Source organism: Pteropus alecto, unplaced genomic scaffold (assembly GCF_000325575.1).
Source record: "Pteropus alecto unplaced genomic scaffold, ASM32557v1 scaffold565, whole genome shotgun sequence".
Classification (NCBI taxonomy): Eukaryota; Metazoa; Chordata; class Mammalia; order Chiroptera; family Pteropodidae; genus Pteropus; species Pteropus alecto.
In genome coordinates this window covers 1,281,356-1,291,182 of record NW_006436808.1, presented here as the reverse complement: position 1 = coordinate 1,291,182, position 9,827 = coordinate 1,281,356, and the positions used below count along the sequence as shown (strand labels likewise).

At 34.3% G+C, this 9,827-nt stretch overlaps 1 pseudogene; it reads left to right on the top strand.

Annotated features, from left to right (window-relative positions):
* Positions 1–930: 930 nt before the first annotated feature.
* LOC112481219 lies at positions 931–1,049 on the top strand (annotated as a pseudogene).
* The last annotated feature ends 8,778 nt before the right edge of the window (positions 1,050–9,827 follow it).

Below are 9,827 nucleotides of genomic sequence, written 5' to 3'. Positions count from 1 at the left end.
CACCACACACATTCAATCTTTCTGCTCTAGGAACAGCAGAGTTGAGATCTCAGACATATCAAAATAGGTATAATTTTAACAGGTACATTTCAAATACCAAATCTAATTAGACTATCTTTAGGTTCAATTTTCAATGAAAAGGAGAGGAAAATCTTTTCTTTCCTTACCTGTTTCTCTCCCTACATCCTTTCCTCATTCCATCCCTCCTTCCCTCTTTTTCTCTCTCCCTTCTTCCTTCTCTCCCTCCTTCCTTTCTTTTTTTCTTTCTTTTTTCCTAAATGAACTTCTTGGAAAATTTTTTACACACACTAAAAATGTAATTTGCTTCCTTCATCCTTTTTATTTATAAAGGAAGCCAAGCCAGAGGGCCTCCGACTTCATTTCATTATGACCAACGACTGGCTTTTACATCTACAATCAGTGTTGTAACAATGTAGAGTTGCAAATGATTTATATTATAGCTGTATAGGGAGGTCAATCAAATTTTTTTATCTTTGCCAGATAAAAAATTTAGATCAGTTCTTTAAGTATAATTGAGAAAATAAATAACAATTGAGTTACCTTATTTCTAGTTTGCAAATAAAAACCAGTTGGAATACTATAACATGCAAAACTATGATTAACTTTTCTGAGTCAATGTGACAAATTAATTCAATATTTCTTTTAGGGATGGTTATTATATAATTTTTAAAAATATTTTTCTATGTCATAAACTTGTAATCTCCTTTATACTACCATTTTACCATATTAATTATAATCCAGTTTAAATAAATGCATGAGACTGCTAAAGATGGAGTTTATAAAATTATTAAGCTGCTTTATTTTAAAATTTGAGGGAGAGATTGCAGTGGAATTTTTGCAGAATTAAGAAAATCATTTAGCTACGGCCATGCCACAGTGGAATTTTTGCAGAATTAAGAAAATCATTTAGTCTACAGCCATGCCACCCTGAACAAGGCCGTTCCCATCTGATCTCGGAAGCTAAGTAGGGTTGGGCCTGATTAGTACTTAGATGGGAGACTATCTAGGAAGACCAGGTGCTATAGGCTTAAAAATAAAAACTAAAAAAATACGGGATTGTAAGCTGACAAGGTCCTTGCAATTTGTGAGGTCAACTAAGGGTTGCCTCGCCTAAAAATAAATGAATGAATGAATGAATGAATAAATAAGAAAATCATTATACTGTTCTGATGAGAAATAATATAATGTAAACATCTATTCCATATTTGCCATTGTTTCTTATTAATTTTTTATATGAAAGTTATATTACTTTGCTTTAAGCTTTGAAAATGTATTTATTAAGACTCAGTTAAGCACCAGAGCACTGCTAAAATTCCCTGATTTAATGTATCCAAATTTCTGATCTCATAACAAAACTTCAAGTATTTGGCACCTATACAACTGGCAGCTTTCAATAAATGCAATTCTAGGGAATGCAAAATTGCAGGCAGAAGTTAGGAAGAGCTATTGAGAAAAGCCAAAGGCATTGAGTTCAAAGAAATGGTGTGGTTGGTCAGACCTCCATATGATCAAAGAGTTCTGGGCTTGGTTGGAAAGAGAAGCATGCAACTAAGCACTCTGGCCTGCAGGACCACAGTGCAGATGAGTAATGAAGGTGAGTAAAAGAGAAGGACAGCAGTGATGACCAAGCAAGTGAAAGGCCACAGGAGGAAAAAGAAATATCAATGATAAAGGAGGAAAAGGATGGTAAAAGCATGATTGGTATAAGATAGACCAGTATGAAAAATAGGAAATGAAACATCAAGAAGGAAAAACAGAAAGACAATGGTGTGGAAAAAAAGAAAAAAAAGAAAGAAAGAAAAGAAATTAAAGTATAGAAGATCTAAACCAAGGAAAAAAAGAATCTTATCCAGAATATCTTATTATGTTATGATGCCTGAAAATTAAAAAGTAACTCTATTTAATTTCTTTCATCCAAATTAGCAAATATAAACACTTATTTTGACAAGAAGAAAATTAAACACCTACTCAATTGCAAGACACTTTTGCACATGGATTAGCCCATGCTTCTTAGGAGTATTCTGTCAGTTGCTGTTATCATGGCTGTGTTTATAGACTAGAAAGAGAGCAACAGACATTTTCATAACTGACCCAAAATGTTAGCCTGGTAGAATGAGAAACTGGATTAATATATAGTTGTCCTCCAAGATTATGCCATTTTTCTCCACATTTATATTTTGTCATAGGTGACAATATGGCCAAGCTTTCTTGCCATTAATTCCCTCAAATTCTATATGTAATAAACACAACTACGTTTACCCTTTGAAATATCTCTCCTCTTGCCTCATATTCTTTTAGAAATAAACAGGATTAGTGCCCAGGTGGATAAGACTCCTTGCTTATTAACAGTCATGGTTTGGGTTCTGGGCTCACCTCCTTAATGACAGAATGCCTAATGATTTTGGCCAAGAAGTAAAAATTGAAGTGCCCTCTCCATTAACTCAGTCCTGTGGGGTTCCAAAACTATAGGTTAGTGTTAAAAGTCCATATCATATCTCAATATTTTGATTACATCTTCATGGTAAATGTCATGTGGCTCTTTATGATAGCTGTCATAGATATTTACTTTTTAATGCCAAAGTCATAACATACTAGCCATATTAGCTAACTTACGAACTTTATGACCACTTCCTTCAAATTTTATGATGCCAAAATTGTTATTTGAAATGGTTAACCATAGATTGATTAATTGATTGATTGATTGATTGTTTTGACCCCCAGCTAAATGTCAATATTTTATTGGTGCAAAGCAGCAATATTGAGAGATGTTTTCCAGCCACTAAGAGCAGGACCCCATCTCCATGCCTCTGTGTGTGTGTGTGTGTGTGTGTGTGTGTATGTAAGTATTAGGGTAGTGATCTACGGAGTTGGATATGATAAAGGGTAGACCAACCCCACAGAGATGGGAGGTGGGGAGACAGCAGAGCCTCAGAGAGGCCAGGCACTAGAGAAGAATTTTGGGGAGCCAAAGTTAACCATAGATTTACAAGAAATAATTCTCATTAGGCTAATTCCAGTAGATTTTAGAGGCTTTGGTATATGTGGCCTATACTGGTGTTTAAGGCTAGATGCATAAATAAAAGTATATTTTTTGAAATTAGAAAAAGGGTCACTTCATTTTTACATTTTCTTTCGATTTACAATGAAATTCCTTGGTCCAGAGTTCCCCAACTCTGTCTTAAATAGCTACTTGCATTATTCATTAGAAAATTACCTTGTAGCAATGGTTGCTGGAAATGGAAAGGGAAAATTGGATATTGAACACAACTTACTCAAAATAAAACAAACATTAATAAAATGGATGAAGAAAATGTTTAGTATCTCAGAGACAAATCTCAATACTGTTTCCTCATTCCATACATAATTTCTTGAAGGTATTAAGCCTGTCAAAACAATTAGAACTCTTCTTCAATGTGCAATATAATCAACCAAATGGAATAACCACGAGGAATGCACCAGATTCTGATATCAATAGCATGGAGAGATTTCATTTTATTTAATCTGTTTAGTTTTTCATAAAAATGTAGCATGCTAGAGGTAGTAGATGTGAAATAGTTATACCTTATTTCATAGTATAAGTATGGAAATAGGTATGTCATGTAACTTGTCAAAAGCTATCAAACAATTGACAGGAAGCTCCAAGACCAAATCCCAGGACTTTTGATCTGTAGTCATATTGTTCCCATCATTTCTATTGTTTCTGAGAGGATAAGAAGTGTTTCTGTATATAAAATAGGAGCTAAATAATGTACGTACTATTTATTTAATATATGTGTTCAAAGCAATGGTGGATGCATAGTAGTAAAGCCCTGGTTGTAATGCTTATTCAAATCTACATCTAAATTTGGACACTGTATTACATTGATATTGTTGTCTTCATGACAGAAGCTGTAAGTGAAGTCAGGATACCTTGGCAAACTGAAAAATCTCTATAGGGTTTATTCTAATACCAACATAGATTCCTCTAGAGATAGAAAAGGTACAGCTTTTCTGAACTTGAGCTCCCTAGAAGGGTTCAATGAAAGAAGAAAAGAGGATATAAACCAAGGGAATTGCAGCCATAATCCTTTATGTGGCCATGGCCCATGGAATAATAAATTAAGCGTTTTTTTCCCCTGCAGCATTACCAAGGATAAATTATCTTGCAAATGAATCAGGATGACCAAGTGAAAACTCCTATCGATAGAAATTATTTATCAAGAATCCCTCATCTGGAGTTTAACGATTATTGATATGGGAAAACTAATATTTTTATTTTCATGTACCCCTAACTGAAATTTAGCATTTTTTAAAATCGCAAATGTACCAGCATCCATGGTAATATTATCAGTATCTTGACATCAGTATAAATCACATATATCTACATATCATGTTACAATTTGTGCCAATATTTCAATTTAACAATGTTTATACTAAATCTTATTTAACGTATTAATCACATATCTTAAAAATATTTAGATGATTATATTTTAATATACTAGTTTTTATTTTAAATTCTATTTTATTGTATTTTATGCATTAAAAAAAGTAGTTCGAGAGGTATCCACAGACTGACAAAGTGATTCACTACACAAGAAATTGAGAATTTCTTATCTAGTCTAACTCCCCTAATTTGAACCAGCTAATCTCACTCCTGAGTAACTATTGCCTTCCTCGCTGGTCTCATTCCTTCTATTGCTACTCTGAGATCCAAGCTATATTCAAATGCAAAAGGTATCTTTGGAATATATATATACACCGTCTCACTCTCCCACTCACAATTCTCTTATGCTTTTCCAATATACTTAGACTCAGATCCAAATTCCATACCCTAGTCTAAATACCATATATCTAGTTTTCTTGTTTCTCTGACATTACCACTTCTCATATTTGCCTTTATTCATCATTTTCTATCATGCTTACTTTTGTTTTGTCACACCAAGTTCTGCTCTGCCTAGGACCTTTGGTTTGACTTTGACTCAGTCCTGTCTGGAATTTTCTCCCCCTTCATACCACATCTTGCTAAGGTTTTTCTTCCACAGAAACTCTCATCTCAAAAAACACCTCTTAAGATTACTGACTACTCAAACTAAAGTAGTGCTTTCCTCTCCAAGTCACTGTCATACCATCTTCTATTATTTGCTTCAGAGTTCTTATCACTATCTAAAATTATCTTATTAATGTCAGTGATCTAGACTCTGAAAATATCTATAATTAAACTTTTAATAGCCTGTTGGTGTTGGGAAATTTTCCCAAGGCATATTGGAACCAGCCTCCAAAAGAGGAGAGGGCCAAAAGACCAAAGAAAGAGGCTGACAACTCCAGAATTAAATAAAGCGTTTATTAAGAGAATTTACTGACAGAAACAGAGTCTTGGGTGGTTAGCAAGATGGTGGATCTCCTCGAGGAAAGAGGAAATGTTTTGTCATATGTAGCCTCCAGGAATATAGGTGGCAAATGAATCAAGGTGACCAAGTGAAAACTCCTATCCCTAGAAATAATTTACCAAGCTGTCTGTAGCCAAGGGGCATGTGCTCGTTAAGAGCTGCATATTCCAAAGCAGTAACCAGCTTACTGGGCCTACTTATCTATGTAAGAACATTCCTTTCAGGTGATACAGGCCCACCTATCCCAGGTTGAACTGCTGGTCTCTGTGAGCAACTTGCTTCTTAAGATGGCGTTGGTCATGTCGAGTACTAGATACTATTTTGCCAGTTGGCATTTTATTTTTGAATACAGTTTAAAAATAAATCGCATTGAAAAATACAATTTTTATTGTATTGAATGAGTTTTTTACTGGTTTGTCAAATTCCTTCCTAAAAAGATCAATCATCTAAGCACAAAGCCTTGATTCTTTTTAGAGCACTGATTAACCTTTTCTAAAATTACCTTGAATTCTACCTGCAATTATATCTTTTTAGGTCTGCATTGATGCTTGAATGGTTTTTATACAACAGTGCCCTCTATGTTCAAGCGACATTAGTCATCCAAATGCTTCTTAGGTTATTTAAAGACAGTTCATTATTTTACTTAGCCTATGGTTAAATAAAAAGTGTAACCACATATTACAATTATTAGCTTAATTTCAAGGCCACTGATTCATTTAGTTGATAGGCTTTGGGAAGTGCTTGAATATGGGTTAAATATCATATTTTATTAGCTTTCAGTTCAATTAGATTTATAAAAATTCATATTTCCTCTACATAGAAAGAATCTACTGTAATAGATCTAGTTTGCTCATTTTCATGAAATAGCTGAGCATCCACTGATACAAATAAACAATGTAGTTGAAAACACAGGACCTTGGCTGGTCTTTAAAACCAGCTGAACTAATAAACAAATTTGTCAGCACTGCTATCCCCAGAGCACTTTTTTCCTTTGAGGCTGCTAACCTGTAGATACTCTCATTTACTATAAGATTTGCATTTGTGATACTAGTCAAATCATCTAAAAACTTAGGTATTTTGGATGAAGCAATAAACAGATGACCTAAGTGGGATTAAGTTTTTACAAAAGAGCTTTCTCTGCTTCAGTCCCAGAATCTGTCGGTGTTCAGCCTGGCGGTGTGATCAAAGCCAGATATGTCTGGAACAGAGTAAAGACAAATTATGACTGCCTCACAGAATAAACAATACGCAAATTAGGCAGGTATGCAGAATTCTCATGGAAGCAATGATGTTTATGTTTCATGTTGTGAAAATAGTGAGAGTGAATCTGGATGGTAAAAAACCAAGTCATGCCAGAGCACTTGAGTCAGCCTGCTGGGGAGTTTTCCTTTGTACTTTTTAGAGGCACTTGGCTTATTTTAATGGCTTTTCCTTGCATGGCATAATCACCAGCTATGTGATTAACCATGTCTAGTTAAGTTATTTCATCACATCAAAAGTAGTGTAAAATAGCTTTTCTGTTGACTAGAAAGCTGAGTTTGGTGGTTATGAATGTAGCAGACATCAAAGAGCTCTATTATCCACAGACTACATGGAAGCAGGCCAGCAGCATTGAAAATTTCCCCTCTATTGCTCCTTCCCTTGAGTGGAGTCATCACCCACTAGACTGGAGGGAAGGAGGTGGTTTCTGTGATAATCCATTCTTGCACTCTTTATCCAAAAATAGGAAGGATGGTGACCAGCTGTTTTGTGTCTCTACTGAGGGTAGATAAAGGTGAAAAAATGTCCATATTGTAGTAGAAAGACTGGCTAGGAAAAGTACTAAATAAGTTTCTCATTCCAGCTTTTGCCTCCAGCCAGTTATACAATTATGGCTAAGCTATTTAATTTCTCTTGAAGCACCTATGAAAGGCCAGGATTACTTTAGATAGTCTGAAAAGTTCTTTGGCACACTGAGTTATATACAGTTTTATAACCTTAACTTGAAATAAGTGAATGAGAGGTACCTAAATATAAGCCCCAGAAAATTTTCAGTATAGAGAACATGAACTATGTAATATATCTTGACAGTGCCAAAATGGAACAAATGCTCAATAAAGTCTAATTAGATTACCTTGATGAACATACATTTTCATATTTTACTGTATGTTTATCTCATTTTGAGTTCTCCAAAAGCAGACTTTGAGATGAGGATTCATAGGAACATGATTTGTTTAGAGGTGTTTCCTGAAAAAACTGGTGGGGAAATGAAGTAAATAATGAAGAGAAAGAAAATAATCAAGCAAGGATGTAATATCAAGCAAAGTGTTGCAAAATATAACTTTAGTTCAGTAATCCAGAGGATTAGAGAGTTTTGATTCAGGCCATGTTTGAGAATAAAGTGGTAGAGAAATCCAATAGAGGAGCATACGGAAGGAATAATGTGTGTGTGTTTTTAAATTAGAATAGTTCCTTCTCAGATTTCTTTAGGTGAGATGATTCAGACAGGTGAGGAAGTCTCCGGGTTGAGGAATGCTTGAAAATTGTATTATCTCACCAATATCTAGTTTATTGTCATTCGGAAGAAATTATAGTCTGATGGCATCTTCCAGCTTGGATCACCACTATTGGATAAAAGCAAAAAGTTAACATCACTGTAGGATGAACCCAATGTGCTCTGTTTAATTTTATGTAGTTTCAAAGAAAAAAATAGCATCGTGCAACAAATAAATTAGTGTTTTGTATTTTATTCTTCCTTTGCTCCCTATAAACATGAAAATTTGACAAGTGTATTCTGCGAAATTCAAGATTAAAAACTAGTCTGATTCCTCATTTTTTTTCTTTTCTGATACATCATGCTAAGGTAAACCATTCTTCCCTTTTAACAGCATCTATGTACCAAAAATACACTTGAAAATGATCTCTTGATTATTACATTAGACTATAAGAAGTTCTCCCAACCATTATGGCCAAAGACGAAAGAACTAACAGAGCTAATGATACTGTGTTTACATGCCTCATGATGGCAACTCAATCTCACATTCACTGAAATTTCCCCAAATTTGATCTTTAACCCATTATCTTTTTAACCCACATTTGTGTAGGGGCTTTGAAAAGTTGAAAAGCATCCTTCCTCTCTTTGAATTCTCTCCATCTTCATTTTAGAATTCAACTCTTTACCTGGACATTGACAAGGAAATGCCCTTCTCTAAAATCCTTCAAGAATAGCATGAGCAGCTCAATTGAAAAGCGGAAGTTACAAGTTAATGAATAAGGCAAGATGGCAGGTGAATCCTGAGTGGAAGAAATATAAAGAGAAATTGACAGCATTTGGGATTGGTTAGGATATAAAAGAACCCCACTGTAAAGAGAAGAAGGAAAAATTGTGGGGATATTGTTCTCAGTTGGGTGTAGCAAAAGAGGCGGACTGAGTGGCCGTTGTTATTTTGTTGTTGGTTTAATAATAGTATTGCATCCAAGTACATATTAAAATGGTCTTTTAAGTTGAGGAAGCTACTTATTCTCTAAGCATTAGAATTTTCATCTTATAAGATGGGGCTAAAATTATTTACCCCGAAGCATTTTTATTAGAATTAAATAAGATAATGTGCACAAAGTACTTAGCACATTTAAGCATTTGGTAAACAGTAGCATCTATTTTTATCCCTCAGCCATGGAGTAAGTGCTTGGTACCTCATTTGTCAGGATTTTGTTGCTTATTGCAGTTATTCTATTATAGAATAGTGTAAGAAGAAAAGTTATCCTATTGATCAAAAAGAATTGTGCACTTCATCACCTACAACTCAATGCTTATGAATGTGAATGGGACACAAATTTGGGGACTTAAATAAATTGAAACATATTCAAATGAATGATAATCCGGTAAAATGAATGCTGAGAAAATTATCAGACGATCAAAATATGAATTTTTACCTTTTCAAATACCTGTCGCATGAGTAGGTCCTTGAAGAAATGGTCACCATTCCATAGATCCATAAATCAAATTGATTAGTTATATTCAATTAATTATGGCATATAATTGTATCTAACATCGTTTTTACTATTGCTCTACTACTATCCAAATTTGTTCTGAGAGTTCTGTGGAATTTAAAATGGTATTTTGCTAAGGAATCATGGAAGCATTATTTTTATTAGTGTAAGAAGGATTCCAATTTAAAATATAATAAAAAAAATTTTAAATGCTATTTATAGTTTTTTGTTCTTTTTGTCTTTGGCAGTTGGATTCTAGTAACCATAGGACTTTTGCTCAGAAAGGGTACTAATTTGCAGGGGCCGAGACAGAGCAGAATTGCTAAAGGATTTAGGGGACATCTAGGAGTGATATTCAAGAAGTCTTAGTTGTTGATGAGGCCAGAGAGATTCTGGGGGAAAAACATTCTGGTTGTGCTAGGAATTTAGTTATTTCATTTCATGTAATTCTCACATCTTGCAAAAGACAAA